This window comes from Orcinus orca, chromosome X (assembly GCF_937001465.1).
Source record: "Orcinus orca chromosome X, mOrcOrc1.1, whole genome shotgun sequence".
Taxonomy (NCBI): Eukaryota; Metazoa; Chordata; class Mammalia; order Artiodactyla; family Delphinidae; genus Orcinus; species Orcinus orca.
This window is the reverse complement of record NC_064580.1, coordinates 60,018,583-60,035,296: the sequence shown is the minus strand read 5'-3', so window position 1 is coordinate 60,035,296 and position 16,714 is coordinate 60,018,583. Positions and strand designations below refer to the sequence as shown.

The window sequence follows — 16,714 nt, the reverse complement described above, 5'->3', positions numbered from 1 at the left end:
AGAAAGGAAGGAAGTGCCAAAGAAATAAAACCCACAATGATGGGTCAAAGGGACACAATTAGAGCAACAGAATTAATAATGTAGTATTGGATTATAACCCAAAGTAAAAAACTAATATCCATGAGTCTACAGTGATATAAATAAGTGATTGAATGAATGGATGAAAACCTACATAATAAATAAACAGGGAAGAAGAGGCAAATCTCCTGTGTAGAAGAATTGCAAGTAATTTATGTTGATCCTGTTCCCACAAGGAGGCGACGCACATCTCCCCATTCCGCAGTCCTTAAGTGTGGGCTGTGCATAGCAACTTCCTTCCAAAGAGTACAGTATGGAAAAGGGCGAAAACTCAGAGTAACTTTCCAGTGGAGAGACCTGATGAACACACCTCAGCCAGGTGATCACTGTCAACATCAACAGTGATAAGTCATGCTGAGAGCATGTACCCTTGATGCGATGTGATGAGAAGAGCACTCTACCTCTGTGGGCTTCCTCCCGCAAACCTGTAACTCCAGTCTAACCATGAGAAAAACATCAGACAAATCCTAATTGAGGGGCAGACTACCAAATACCTTATCTTACCTTACAAAAATACCTTATACTCCTCAAAACTGTGAAGGTCATCTAAAACAAGGAAAAGTCTAAGAGACAGCCATAGCCCAGAGGAGTTAAGGAGACAAGGTGACTAGATGTAGTGTGGTGTCCTGGATGGGATTCTGGAACGAATAAAGGACATTCAGTTAAAATTAAGGAAATCTGACTTTAATACTAATGTATCAATATCGGTTCGTTAATTGTAACAAATGTGCTACACTAATGTAAGATGTTGAGAATGGGGAAATTGGGTACACGGTATATAGGAACTCTGTACAGTCTTCTCAATTTTTTCTGTAAATCTTAAACTGTTCTAAAATAAAAAGCTTATTTAAACCAAAAAAACTTGAAGTCTTGGGTTTTAATCCTATTTCTGCCCCACCTAACTGCATGGCCTAGAGGAAATTATTACCCTTTCTGAGGATGTTTTCACTAAGTAAAATGGGAAAAATAAGTTCTCTCTAGAAGAACCAGAAGAGGTAATTTAATGAAAATTTAAATACACACAGAGACAATCAATACATGCTAATTTCCTTCCTCTCTTAATTCTCATAAGAGCCCTGTGTGAAATAGATGAGACAACTGAGGCTCAGAGAGGCAGAGGGACCTGCCCAGGGTCACATAGCTGGGAGGTGGAGGCAGCGAGATGTGACATTTCCTCTAAGGCATTCTGCCTATTGGTAAAGCTTGCACTACAATGGGACCTGTTGGGGTGCAGGTGGGAAAGCTAGCTCTCTGTCTGGGGGCTGCAGGACCTCTGAAGGACAGCTACTTCCTCTGAGAAACTACAAAGGAGCGCAGCACAGTGGTCAGGTGTATGGGATTTAGAATCAGGCTGCCTAGTTCAAGCCTCGATTCTACTACTTCCCAAACTGTGTGACTTGGGCAAGTTGTTTCACTTCTCTGAACCTTCACTTCCCCATCTGTAAAATGGACATTGATAATAGTATCTACCTTTTTAGAGTTGTTGTTGTGAAGGTTAAACTGGTTAATCAATGTCAAGTGTTTAGAATAGTACCTGGCACATCACAAGGGCTCGGTAAACCCTAGCTATCATTATCTGCAGAATGCATAAAAATGCCCTGGGTTCAATTGTCCCAAAGGCCCTTCTAAATCTTCTCTTGTGGTGAACGTGGTGGAAGGGGTGCCAGGAACTGTTTCTTTGAAAGTACCTTAGAGTTTTCGCATCAAATAATAAACACTCGTTTGCATATCATTCAATGAACAAGCCCTTGGAATCCTGAAGTTTGAAGGAAGCTTCAAAAATCATCAGCATCGGGCTTCCCTGGTGGCGCAGTGGTTGAGAGTCCGCCTGCCGATGCAGGGGACACTGGTTCGTGCCCCGGTCCTGGAAGATCCCACATGCCGCGGAGCGGCTGGGCCCGTGAGCCATAGCTACTGGGCCTGCGTGTCCGGAGCCTGTGCTCCACGGCGGGAGAGGCCACAACAGTGAGAGGCCCGCGTACCACAAAAAAAAAAAAAAAAAATCATCAGCATCATTTTAGATAGGTAAACTGAGGCCTGGAAAGGTAAAGGGACTGGACCAAGGTCACACTGCAAGTCAGTGGCTGAGCTGAGCCAAATGTAGGGCTCCTGCTTCCCTGTTTCCCTAGACTCCTGCCACTTTGCCAGCTTGCTGCTGTTTGTTTAAAAGAATTTTTATTGAAATATAGCTGATTTACACTGTTGTGTTAGTTTCAGTTGTACAGCAAACTGATTCAGCCATATATATGTATATATATGTGTGTATACATATATATTATTTTTCAGATTCTTTTTCATCATAGATTTTTTACAAGATATTGAATATATTTCCCTGTGCTATACAGTAGGTCCTTGCTGTTTATTTATTTTATATATAGTAGTGTATATATGTTAACCCCAAACTCCTAATTTATCCCTCCCCCCATTTCCACTTTGATAACCATAAGTTTGTTTTTTATGTCTGTGAGTCTGTTTCTGTTTTGTAAATAAGTTCATTTGTATCATTTTTTTTGAATATTCCACATATAAGTGATATCATATGATATTTGTCTTTGACTGACTTAATTCACTTAGTATGATAATCTCTAGGTCCATCCATGTTGCTGCAAATGGCACTATTTCATTCTTTCTTATGGCTGATATTCCATTGTATATATACCACCTCTTCTTTATCCATATTTGTCTGTTATTGGACACTTGCTGCCGTGAACACTTTACTGACACCTCTCCAGTTCCCAGTCTTGTGCCAGGCACCCTGAGGGACTAGAAGAAGTAAGTATGTCAACCATGTTCCTGCTTTTGCAGTTTTAAAAGTAAGCTTCAGGGATAAGATCTTCATGTTCACTTGGAGAAAAAGAAGACAAATCAATATATAGGAATGCTGGCTTAGGTACCCTTGCCTGTGGCACTAAGGCTGTCAGCAGAGGTGAGATCAGGGAGGTTGAAAGCCTTTCTGGGGGAGTCAGTCCTTGATCTGAACCTTGAAGGCTGGCAGGCTGGACTCAGGCAGAGAACATGGGGCAGTGCACTTTGACGGGGGGTGCAGCAGGAGAGAAGACTAGCGGGGTGTACTGGTAAACTGGCTCTTTGTGTGTGGGGGGGTGGGATTTGTACTATTTGCCAATTTCTGTGGTGTAAATACTCCCACCATGGCCACTCTGAAGCTACCAATAGTTTAACAATCTGCTTGTAAAGTTCCTGAGTTATTAACAAGTGGCACTCAACTCCAGCACACCACTGCCTATGGGTGAGAACGGATTTGTTTCCAGGGCAGTAGGAGCTGGGCCTTGCCGGGAGCAGGCTGGTGGGATGGAGAGCTAGCTGGCTAAGGTGGGGCTGGCTCAGGGAATAGCTGGGTGCTAGCCAGCAGGTCACACGCAGATTCAAATACTAGTTATTGAGCTGGGCTCTTTGCTGGGCTCTGTGCCAGACATTTAATATGCATCAGCTCATTTAATCCTCACAACAGCTTTAAGAAATGGCCATTCATTCATTGCTCCAACCATCTACCCATCCATCTGTCTATCTACCAAGTCTGTATTGAGCACCGACTATGTGCCAAACTCTGTCCAAGGCACAGTGGTGGTGACAAAGTCATTTCCCTAATGGTGCTTATATCTGAGTGGGAGGAAACAGACAATAAACACATTTTTGAAGGAATAAAAAATTACTACCAATTGTGGTGTTTGGATGGAAACAAAAAGTACTCAAATTGAGAACAAAGGGGTTACTGCTGTCTAAGATAGGGTGAACAGGGAAAATGTCCCTGAGGAGGTGACATTTAAGGATGAGAAGAGGGGCTTCCCTGGTCGCGCAGTGGTTAAGAGTCCACCTGCCAGTGCAGGGGACACAGGTTTGGGCCCTGGTCCGGGAGGATCCCACTTGCTGTGGAGCAGCTAGGCCCGCGAGCCACAACTACTGAGCCTTCACTCTAGAGCCAGGGAGCTGCAACTACTGAGCCCACGTGCCACGACTGCTGAGGCTGGAGTGCCTGGAGCCCATGCTCCACAACAAGAGAGGCCACCACAATGAGAAGCCTGTGCAGCACAACAAGGGATGGTGGCCCCTGCTCGCGCAGCTAGAGAGGGCCTGCATACAGCAACGAAGACCCAAGGCAGCCAAAAATAAATAAATTAATTAATTTACAAAAAAAAAAAGAATGAGAAGAGGCCAGGAATGCAAATGGCTGGGATCAGAGCACTGAGGTAGCCGGAATAGCAAGTACAAAGGCCCTGAGGTAGAAATGAGATCGGATTTCTTAAGCAACATTAAGAAGGCCAGTGTGGCAGAGCTCGGTGAGTGAGAGAGTGTGGCCTGAAATGAAGCCAGAGGTCACGGAAGCCTCGTAGGCTGTGGTGAGGACTTTGAAGGACTTAGAGTGGGGTTGTCATACGAAGCTCATTCTGGCTTCAGTGTGAGGAATGGATTCCAGAGAAGCAGGGAGGCCAGTTAGGAGATAGTGTGCTCAGGTAACAGTTGTGAAGCTAGGTCCAGAAGGGTGGCGGGCCAGAGAGAGAGAGAGGCAGAGGGACTAATATATGGGAGATCTTGGATTCAAATCCAGATGCCACAGTCCATGCTCCTTCCCACACCGCAAGCGGTCTCATGGAAGGAGACCCAGATTTTCTGACTTAGGGCCTCAAAGCCTAGGAAAAATTTCTAAGCAGAGGAATTAAGCGATAGAAGGTAGTTGTATCTCTTCCCGTACATTTTTACACTTGAATGACTTGCTATTCAAATATTCATAGACTTCCCTTGAATGTGAGCTCCTTGAGGGCGGGGATCTGAGTCATCCAGGATTTCCAGCACAGAGCTTTGACCTGAATCAGAGGAGGAGGAGTTCTTGAATCAAATGATGACCAGCTCTCTCAGGTACCCTGCCAGCTCTGGATGTGCCCAGTTTGGCCCATCCTGGAAGACCTCTAGGCTGAGTACCACAGCAAAGGGAGGTCACCGCCTATCCAAATCTCTCTCTGAGCAGCACAAACCCTCTGGGCCTGTCACCTGGAGTGGTATCAGATGCCAAAGACAGCAACCCGGGCCTTGGAATCAGACCCAGTCCCAGCTCCTCTGCTTCCCTGTGGTGTGAGCTCAGACAACGGGCTTAACTTCTGTGCATCTCAGTTTCCCCAACTAGGAAATGAGACAATGAAGAGTTCTTGCTTCTGCAGGTCATTGCGAGGATCAAATGAGATCATGCAGAGAACAGGCTTGGAACAGTACCCGGCACATAGTACGTTCTCAAGAAGCTTCCTTCATCCCAGATGGGTGAGGTGCCTGAGGTGTCACTATGTTTGGGGTTCCTGAGGAGTCCTGAGCCCGACCATGGCAGGTAGGCAGCTGAGAGAGGGGAGTGTAGAACGCCTTCTCCGTCTTTTCCCCACCTGCCTTCCACTCCCCAATCCCCTCCTCTCCCCTTGCTCTTGCCTCTGCTTTAAACACCTGGGAGTTGGCTAATTAGAACTGATCAGCTTCTCCTGCAATAAAACTCCAGCAATGGAAAGGTCCTGTAGCTCAGACCTCTGACAGTAATCATGTTAAGTAGATATTTATTTATCCCTTTATTAAGCAAGTCACTTAGCTAGTAATATCTGAGCAGCTGACTTTCAGGCCTGGGAGCTGGGCACGTGCTGTCAAGAGTCAAAGGCCCCAACTGGAGCTCTTTGGTGTCTTATCCTCCCTGAGCCCCAAAGAAGCCAGGTCACAGGATGGAAGGGTTGGAAGAGTTGTGGGACACATATGCACAGATTGGAGACTGAGACCCAGATCAGGGGTAGGGACTTGCCAAGGTCACACAGTGGGATGTACATGACTGTCTGAGAAGGTAGAGGATATTAAGGAGTTCTCTAAAGGGTACCTACTCTATGCAATGGGGGCTCATGGGAAAATTAGATCACCTTTAGTTTGGGACAAGGTGGGTAGTCAGGGAAAGCTTCATGGACGAGGTGGAATATGAACTTTGACAAGAGGGCATTGGGTGGGGAAAGGCACTTCTGGTAGAAGGATGCTGAGTGTCAGATGCTGAGGACTGAATGCCAGCTGGCCAAGGTCAACATGTGACCATGAGATTGGAAGGCTAGTGGTGGGTGGCCCAGTTAGGAAGCTGGGCTCTGGGTAGGGAGGTTGGAGGCTGGACCACTGACAGAGTAGGAGCAGGTCTGTGAGGGCAAGGTACCGCATTCATTCATTCATTCATTCAAACCAAACTTGTTGAGTGCTACTGTGTGTCAAGCACTGTGCCCTGGAGAAGCTTACAGTTGAATTAGGGAGGCAAACATGCTAAAGAAAGAATTCCAACCCAGTACAATAAGAGCTGTGATAGAAGAGAGTCCTCTTCTATCCTCCAATGGTAGAGGAAGGGAGAAACCGACTCTGCCTGCTGCCTTCCAGAATAGCTTCTCAAAAGTGTTGGCAGAAGCCCAGAAGATTGACCAGGGCTTGAGAGTTATAATTATCTAGTGTCTGCCCAGCACTTTTTGGCTTACACATCACTTTCACATACAGTATGTACATTTTTAATGCTCCCAATAACTCTGTGGGGCAGAGAGGATTAGCCCCATTTTATAGATGAGAGAACTGAGGTTGAGCGGTGAGGCAAGATATAACACCACAGGGTGGAAAAGGCACAGTTTTGGGAATCTGTGAAGTCTGAGTTCCATTTCTAGCTTTAGTACTTACTTAGTTGGTGATGGTGAGCAAGAAACTTTATCTCTTAGAGCCTCAGTTTTCCTACCCATAAAATAGGGATAATACCTACATTTGATTCATTCAGCAAGTAGTATTTGAGCATATAGCAAGTGCTCCACAGATGTTAGTTGACTTAATCCCTGCCCTTAAATGGCTTGCCCAAGTTTGCACAACTAATCAAAACTCAAACCCAGGCCCTTCAACTCTAAAACCTATTCTATCTGTGAGGCCCTGACTATCTCTTCAGAGGTGAGAGGAAGGCTGGAGGTAAGGCTGACCATGGAAGGTCTTGGCTATATAAGGATAATAACTTATGTTTCCTCAACTTCAAAGGAAGCTAGAAAGAGAAAGGCTAAGCTTAATCAAGCTGACAGCAAGGAGGATGGAGGCTAGACACTGGGATGATGTTGATGACAAGTTTGTGAGTCACCAACCGGAAGAGCCGTGGCTCTGGGGGCCTGGGAGATCTCTAACAACAGGAATAATCCCAATGAGTCTGAGCTGGGGCGAGACAACCCCGTCTAGAAGAAGAGGGAACAATGAGATCACCTAGGCTGCAGACTGGAAAGAACCCAAATGGGTCACTTAGTCCAGCCCCCTGCCTCTGGGCAGAATTCTTCCAGACCAGACAGATGAGAATCTCTCCTGCTTTTCAAGGTCTCCAGGGGAGGAGATTCCTTAGCCTTCCTTGGCCATTCTAGAACAGGTTCTCACAGCTGACTCCCAAAAAGTTCTTTCTTTTGGCTGATTACAATTTCTCTTGCTGCCATGCTCGCCTTTAGTGGCAAAGTGGGAAGGCTGCTGCCCCACTTCGGGCCACCTGCCCCAGTAAGCAGAGAGGAATGCTCAGCTGTCCCTGTTTGCTGATGGGCAGCTGCCAACTCCCCAGGTAAGGCAAGACCAGCATCTCAGACCCTCTATAATGATCCCACCAAGCTCTCCCAGCAGCTCATTTGCCCAGGTACCCAGGCCACCTCATCCCCAAACAGGTGCCCCTGACCCCACCCCCATGTCACTGTTGCCACTCTTTCCACTCTTAGCCTGCAAGGCCTTTCTTTCTCCCTGGTTTGCAGCTGATTACAATCCAGCCCATCCTTCGAGGCTCAGTCAAAAGTCACTTCCTGGGGCCTCCCTGGTGGCGCAGTGGTTGAGAGTCCGCCTGCGGATGCGGGGGACGCGGGTTTGTGCCCCAGTCTGGGGGGATCCCACATGCCGCGGAGTGGCTGGGCCCGTGATCCATGGCCGCTGGGCCTGCGCATCCGGAGCCTGTGTTCCGCAACAGGAGAGGCCACAACAATGAGAGGCCTGCGTACTGAAGAAAAAAAAAAAAAAAAAAGTCACTTCCTCATGGAAAACCTTCCCAATTTTTTCAGTAACAGAAAATCATTCCCTCCTCCATTTCCATTTTGTATTTGTTTCACTTTGCCTGATATCAGAGGTAGTGCTGGGTTGTGGGTCCAAAATGATTGGCCATTTCATAGAGTTTAACCCCAACTGTTCGTCTGCTTCTGCTCCTAGACTGTAGGGACTGCATTGTATTCATTTGCTCACATCCCTCCATGCCCATTGCTTCCCCTCCCCAACAGGGTGTGGAATGATGCTTTGTGTACCAAAGTGTGAAAAGCATGTTTATTGAATTTGTTGAAGAGTCATGATCATAAAATGAAAATATTTGGATGGGCCGTTACCAAAGTCCACTCATACATTTTGTCTCACTTAACCCTCATGATCACTCTATGCAGAAGGTTCTCTTATTTCCCCATTTGAGACACGATGAAGTTACTTGCCCAGGATCATGCAGCCATTGTGACCCAGGATCCCTGCCCTTCCCAGCTATGGTGAGCCTTGGCCTGAGGCCTGAGGGAACTCAAAGTCCTCCCCAGGATTTCTGTAACATCCAGGAGGTTTGCTGCTCAGATTCTACCTTCTTTTGTCAGCCCCAAGACCTAGACCCTTCACCCTTTGCCTCCAACATTCTGTCAGGGGAATGACTTGGCCAGAGATGGGAGGGAGTGAGAGTCTTGAGGAGTCACCTGGCAGTGTGCAGGACCTTCCACCATCTTGGCAACTGCACTTCCTCCTGGCCTGTTTGGAATAACAGACAAAACCTTCAACTGGACCCATTTCTGGGCCCTAAAGACTCAGGGTCTAGCCCAGAGCAGAATTACCAAGGCGACTTCTCAGCAAAGGTGGTCTCCATGCAAGTTCATTTCCAAGCAGCTAAGGGAGCCATATTTTCTTTCTCTTCAAGTATTTCTCCAAACTATGTTGCTTATCTTTCGGGTTATCGAGAGGATTTTAAGTGGCACCTAAATGAAGATTTATATGTCAATAGTGATATATTTATTTTAAGGTTTATTAGGAGAATATGCAACCGGCACACCACAAATGATTTCATGCACAGAATTGCTTAGTATGACACTAAGGAAGATGTTAAAGATTATTTTTCAGAAGTGAGTCCATTTAAGGAAAAACAGCAACTAAATAATGAAACAGGTGGGATGAGACTATGGCAAAAGTCATGATGGTGGCATGTGGACCACTGGCTTTTGGGAAGTCTTGTATGCTTCCTTCTCACATTCCTGGAAAGACCCAGCCACAGGGCAGCCCTGGGAAGTCTTGCTGGGAGCAATGCTTGGAGGGAACGTGTGGCCAAGGTTGGGCAGTCTGAGGGAGGAGGGCTTATGGACTCAAGTGGACCTGGCTTGCTATCCCAGCTTAACTTATTTTCTAGAAATCTCATTTCCTGCTTGGAGACAGAGTATAGTCTCCAAGAGGGGCTGGACCTCATTCATTTCTGTAGACCCAGCACCTAGTATAATGCCTGGCACATAATAAGTGCTCAATAAATACTAATCAAGTGAATAACTAAGCTTTGAATTTCTTGTTCCTCATGTAAAATGAGAAGAGTACTTCCTACTGTAAAAGACTGTTGTGAGGATGAAATGAAAGAACGTATCTCAAAGCATTTTGCATTGGGCCCAACATAGGGTCATCCTCAATCAGTAGGGTGGGGAGGGACGTTATTTTTTTGCAGCTACTGCGAGGAGCCAGAATGAGCTGGGCCTTGGAGGAGGGAAGGCAGGCAAGGAGAAACTATGGGAAGTATGGGCAAGGCCCTAGAATCTCGGCTCACAGCTGAGTCTGGGGCTTCACTAGACCTGTGCACACGCTCATGTCTTCACACACCCTGAAGGGGACAAGAAGCACTCATCTGTTCAGACCTCGTGCTGAAGACTGGGCCTGGACTGCCTCTCTAAGAGCTCACTCCTCAGAATCTGGTCCAGGTACCAGAGCCAAACTGCCTCAGCCCTGTGGTTTCCCAGGCACCTGAGGGTCATCCCTGTAGCCCCCTCCACTGCCAGATTCCCCAGTGGGTATGAGTTCCTTCACCACATGGCCAGTTGGGCAGGCCTGGCGTTGGTGCCCCCAGAGCAGAAAGCAATGGCTCTCAGACTTTGCTGAAGGAGGCTCTGGAGGGAAAGCAGGTGAGGGGCAAGGAGGCCCCCCCGACAACTGGGAAAGTCAACACCAGCAGCCCCGCCTCAGAGGTTGAAACCCCCCTGTGCCCCAGGAGCACAAGAAGGGTCTGTTTCTGGGGCTAATGCAACAGGTCCTTCTTGGGGTGTGAGGTCTGGCTGTTTCAGGGCATGCAGAACACGAGAGGGGGCCAGCTCCCACAAAGAAAGGGGCCGTGTGCAACAATTTACAGGTACCTCTCATTAGAGACACAGGCAGGGACCTAGAATGTTAGAGCTATAGGCCAATGGTTCCCAAATCCGGCTACATCTGAACCACCACAGAGGCATGTAAAACATACAGACTTTCAGGCCCAGGATAAGCAGAAGGTGGGATGTTCTGGAGTAGATGTTATTTAGCCAAATTTGTAAACTACTGCTATAGTTCACTCTTTTTAAAAAAAAAAAGAGATGTAATTCACATACCATAAAATTCACCCTCTTAAAATGTACAGTTCTGTGGTTTTTAATATGTGCCACCATTACCACTGTCTAATTCCAGAGCATTTTCATCACTCCAAAAAGAAACCTTGTACCCACTAGCAGGCACTCCCCAACACCCCTTACCCACAGCTCCCATCAACCACTGATCTGTCTTCTGTCTCTGTGAGTAGGCCTATTTCAGACACTTCAAATAAGTGGAATCATATAACATGTGCCCTTTTGTATTCGGCCTCTTTCACTTAGGTTTTCAAGGTTCATCTATGTGGTAGCTTATGTATCAGTGCTTCATTCCTTTTTATTGTCAAATAGTATTCCATTGTCTGGAAATACAGCATTTTGTCTAGTCATTCACCAGTTGATGGACTTTTGGGTTGTTTCTACCTTTTGGGGTATTATGAATACCTTTGCTATGAACCTTCAGGTACAAGTTTTTGTGTGGACACATGCTTTCATTTCTCTTGGGTATGTACCTAGGAGTGGAATTGCTGGGTCACGTGGTAACTCTATGTTTAACTTTTTGAGGAACGGACAGACTGTTTTCTATAGTGGCTGTACCATTTTACATTCCCACCAGCAATGAACAAGCGTTCCGATTTTTCTACCTCCTCACCAACACTTGTTATTTTCCCAGTTGTTTTTTTTTGAAACTATAGCCATCTTAGTTGGCATGAAGTGATATCTCCTTGTGGTTTTGATTTGTATTCCCTTCATGACTATGATGTTGAGCATCTCTTCATGGGCTAATGGCCATCTGTATATCTTCTTTGGAGGAATGTCTACTTCTTTCAACTTTTCTCCTCCAGTTTTTAATTGGGTGATTTATCTCTTTATTCTTGAGTTGTAAGGCTTCTTTATACATTCTGGATACTAGACACTTATCAGATATATGATTAGCAAATATTTTCTCCCATTCTTTGGGTGGTCTTTTAACTTTCTTGATAGATGGTTTACTCTGAACTTTCTTTTTACAGATGAGGAGACAGGCTCAGATAGGAAAGGGGTTTGCCTGAAGTCACATTCAATGAGAGTCAATAGCACAAAGCTCTTTCTACTTATCCATACTGGGCACGTAGCGAGGTGGGCTGGGAGGGTGGGGCAAAGCAGTGGCATGGATAATTCAAACCTCAGCCTAGCCTACCAATTGTTTCTATTTGTCTTTGAAATACACAATCCCATTTTTGGTAGATGGTGTCTCCTGATCATTATGTCCTAGTCAAGCAGCTCCTAACATTAGATTACTTTCCTGATAGCCCATCAATACCTAGAGAGAGGAAGTGGCTTGGGATTAAAACTTGCCTGGGGATCATCTACAGAGAACGATCCAGAATCCGTGCCACTGCGCATCGGCAGGCTCTGCTCTGTGGTGCATAATGGCCCACAGAGGGCTGCGAGAGGGGCTCAAGTACCTGAGTAGTGGCTCGGGGACAATGAGGAGCGCAGCAGGACCAAACCACCCCTGGAGGTGTGAATATACCTTTGTGTTCACACTGCACTTTTCACATTTCAACCTCAAAGCAAGAGGAGCCTTTTCCTTTTTCACTTTTTCTTCATGTCAAACGTCAGCAGCTAATGTTAAACTCATGACAGAAATTAACTAAAATTTACACAAGAATATGCATACCTCCTGGCTTAGACATCAGGTAAGGACAATTTTATGAATTACCCCTGTGCTTACACTTCGATTACAAGAGTTCGCTATGATTTTAGGCAATTCTCAACATTTGAGTAAATTCCCAACTTTCTTTGTTTCTGCTCACGTGACAGCTTTTGTAGATAGCTTGAAAAGGTGGCAGATCTTGTAGCATGGTTATCTATAAAATGAAAGTGAACTTGTTTATGCTTTAAAATTATTTGAGAATATCTTGATATTCAATAGCTCTTTCTACAAATGTTTATTGGGGACTCTATGGGTGTAGGGTCCTCTACTAAGTGCAAGGGCTACCTCAATTTACCCTTCTGGGCCTCAGTTTCCCCCTTTGTAAACTGCAGGGATGTATCAAGTCAGGGTTTTTTAAACTTTTTTTTTCAGTGGCAGAATAATTTTTCTGGACGAAATCTCACCTGGAACTGTAATAAAAAAAAAACAGATCAAGTAGAGCTTTTCTGGGATGGGGGGGCACCCCTTGAATACAGCACCCCACACTCATAGCCATTGGCCCCAGACCCCCTACAGTTCCTTGGAGCAGAGCTAGAAAAGGCCAAGACCAGCAGGGCCTACCCTCTGTATTGCTGATCCACGTGGCTGGGACTACTCTCAGCTCTTTCTCTCCATCTCCTCCTGACTGGGAGAACGTCCAGGTTGGACCACACTTAGAGGCCATGCTATATCCTGGAGCTGAGCATCCTCTGCTCCTTCCTTCTTGACCAAGTCTCCTCCTCTCCCCTGCTCTCTCCAGACACTAGACACTAGAGGTCTAATCCACCTCCTCTCTCTCCCCAAGCCAGAGGGACCTTGGAGCCCACTGCCTCACCTGCACTGAGGGAGGGCCCACAGGAGGAGGCCAGGAGGGAGGATGGAGACAGTGCACTCTGGGTCTCTAGGGCTGATTATTGGTCCCCTCTGCCCTCATCACCTGCTTCAGCCAGACCAGCCTCAGAAGGGGCCCCAGAGGGGAATGAGGTGGGTGGCGGACTTTAATTGGAGACAGGGGTTACTCTTGCTTTATTTTGCTCCCTACCAGCCTTGAAGAGAAATACAGGCATCCTGTAGCCCACAGGGGAAAAAGCAGGGGGAGGGGAGAGGAAGCAGGAAGAGGGTAGAAGCAGGGAGTAAGAACCAAAGTAGGCATTGAGGAGGAATAGGTCCCATTTTCCCGGTATTCTTAGGGGCTGGTCAGCAGCTGATGGGTCTCCAGGCAGGGGCTGAAGGCTAGGGATCGGGTATTGGAAGTATGAATGGGTCTAGAGCCTATTCTCGGGGTCCAGGTGGCCAACTGTCTTCGAAGGCTGGCTCTCAGACCTACACCCTCTCCCCACCCCACAAATTTCCTCAGCCCACCAGGAAAAGCAGAAGGTGGCTAGGGAATATTCTGCCATTTTCCAGATGGAGAAAAGTGAGGCCCAGGGAGGGGAAAGTACTGGCCATTGGCAACAGAGCCTAGAGCAAGGGCCATTGCCAGCCCAAAGGAATGATGGGGGCGGGGCCGAGGTTGAGCTAAGCCCGTTGGGACTCTAACCGCTGGCTCTTTATTTAGTCTTGGATCTGAAGCAGCTAAACCAATGCAAAAGAAATCCCACAAGTAAAGAGGGTTTCTCTGGTGAGACGCCTCCTTGGGGGCCCTGAAGCCAGGTATGTGAGGACCCACCCTCGAGATTAGCTTAGAGCCCATGAAGCCACTGGGTGGCGCTGTCTCTCCACCCAAGTTACTTAGGGAGGTTTCAGATGCCAGGGCAAGGAAGTCACCCCCATTCATGCCCCATCCTGCCAGGGCCTTAACAAAGGCCGCTTGGGTTAGGGCAGGGAAAACCAGTTTTGACAAAACTCCATATCTCCCCTGGCACGTTGCGGGGCGGGGTGGGGGGGGGGGATGGAGGATCCAGATTGGTAGGGCCCAAGAAACCCAAGGGAAGGAACGGGCAGTTGTATTGGGGTCCCAGGGCGCTGCCCCATTTCTCAACAACTCTCGAAGCCGAGAAATTCCAGGTGTCCTAAGCCTCGAAATGTGGGAGAGCAGTTCTTCCCATTTTATAGGCAGATTGAGGCCTGGAGAGTTGAGGGCCTAAAGGGAAGCTGTTTTAGTAGCCTAGGAAGCACCCTCTCCCCAAACGTCTGTTTCAAAGTGAGCCCCTTTTTGGCTGAGGCCAAAGCGGCGACCAGGAGAAGCGGGCTTTAGAAATGCTAATGGCCTGAGTGAGTGGCAGGCGGAGACAATGGAGGAGAGCGCCTTGAATAGGGCGGCGGGGCCTGGGAGCGGGGCTCCCCACGTGGGAGCGGAGTGGGGAAGGGGGCGGGAGGGGGGCGCCCGTTCCCAGCGGAGGGGATCCGAGACCGGGCTAATTGGAAGGGGCTGGAGCTGCGGGGGCAGGAAGGGGGGAGGGGATTACCTGCGGGTCGGAGGCCCACGGGGGCGGGGCTCCCAGGAGGGGGTCCTGCCGGGAGCGGGGATGGGGGTACAGGAGCCCCGGGCCTGGGGTGGGGGCGGGGTGCAGACTCACTGAGCTGGACACCAAGGGATAGAGGGTGGGGAAGCGGGGGGCTGGGGGTCAGAGCAAACCCAGAATTCAGGAAGGGGACAGCAGGTGCCTTGGGAAAGCGTGAAGGGGGACAGGGAAACCATTCCCTCACTTGTTCATTCACTGTCACAGGGTGAAGAGGCTGCTCTCCAGCCCGGCTGCTGGCAGCTGGTTTCCCTGCTCTCCCACTGATTGGTGATGTTCTCATCTGTTAAATTGGAAGAAGAGCATTTGCTTCATAGGATCTCTGGGAAGATTCAAAGAGACAATGCAGGTAAACTACTTAAGAAAGTGCATGTGTGCTCAGTAATGGCGAGCTCTCATTATTACCCATCCAAGAAACAGCGATTCTGTGCTGGCTGTGAGCCCTGGACTTAGCTTGCTTGCTCTGTGGTGGAGACGTTGGCTGTGGTAAGGGAGAGAGGAAGAGGCTACACCTCGACCCTAGGCTCTGGGCTGAGGAGAATGGGGAGGGGGACGTCCTGGGGTGTGGGCAGCTGAGCCTGTGGGCCACGTGTGAGGCCCCCAGACCTTGCTGGTCCTCAGGGGCTGGGAAACCTGGTTCTTCTGGACCTTTAGCCCCTCCGTGGGAGAGGAGTCCTGGAAAGATGCAGCATATCTAGGAGTGGTTGCGTGGTGAGAGGCAGGCCCAGGTCCAGGTTGGCATCCTTGTCAGCTTTGGGGGCCTAGCCTCAAACTTACGCTTCTCTAGTAGAAAACCAGAGAAGGAATCACAAGCAAACTCTAGAACAGTGACAATACCAAGTGTCCTAAGCAACCCATTGGGGAGTGAGAAGAAAATATTGCAATATAGAGAGCATTTTATTTCTTTTTACCTCATCCTTTAACAGTTTTGACGTTGGACAGGCAATTTGAAGCCTACATCATCAATTAGCAAAGTAATACATGTAAAGTAAGAACAACATCTATATACTCTGCATCTATGTACTCTGTCCCAGACCCTCACAACCACTTGATGGCAATGAATAGGACTCCTATCTCCTCTTTCTACAGGGACCACTAAGGCCAAGAGACCTCAAGCCACATACCCAGTGGAAGAGCCAGGATGCATATTCACAGGCTGGCCCCAGAGTCTGTGTTCTTAACCACTACCTTATGTATAAATAAATCCCTGTGGATATATTGTGTTGCTGCGCTCAAAATGCTCTAGTGATGGGAATCCATGATTTAAAAGTGTGGGGACTACCGCCCTGTTAGGGTGTCAGCTCCGGAAGGACCCTTCAAGAGGCTCATGGTGTACATGGGCACACTGAAGGCCTGAGAGGGGCAGGACATCGTCCTAGATCACACAGCAAGAGAATGCCAGTGCAGGCTACTCATGCGATGTTCTGCCTCCCAGAATTAAAACTCACGACTGCGCAGCCACTCTCACATTCCCCATGCTCCCACACCGCGCCCCCCCCCCACTTCCCCACGACTCTATTCCTGCTCTCCCATCTTCCTCACCCCCGACAGACGCAAGCAAAGCAGCTGCTACTGGCTTCAGAGGATGGCTTTCCATACTTTGGCCAATTTCCTCACGGTAACCCCTTGGCCCAGGCCCAGGATGGCCACCGTCTGGTGGGAAAGGGGATGGGAGATCAGGCAGTGGCCATGGAGAGGGGCAGCTCAGGCAGCAGGGGTCCTAAACTCTCCGGGGTCTCCCTCAGCCTTTCTTATAAAGGGAGAGAGACATAGATGGATACAGAGCTATTTAGATACATAACAAAGAGATAGATCAATGCATAGATACACAGTTACTTAGATATAGAGATATGGAGATGCAGAGATATAGAGATACACAGATAGATGTA

The 16,714-nt window shown here is 48.0% G+C and overlaps 1 long non-coding RNA gene across 1 annotated transcript in view; it reads left to right on the top strand.

The window, feature by feature from the left end:
* The window catches only part of LOC117203649 (uncharacterized), a 64,706-nt gene extending 48,592 nt beyond the window's left edge, over positions 1-16,114 (top strand). The window contains exons 2-3 of the long non-coding RNA XR_004486498.2: positions 15,033-15,174; positions 15,915-16,114. This is a non-coding gene — a long non-coding RNA (uncharacterized LOC117203649). The remainder of the gene's footprint in view (positions 1-15,032; positions 15,175-15,914) is intronic.
* The last annotated feature ends 600 nt before the right edge of the window (positions 16,115-16,714 follow it).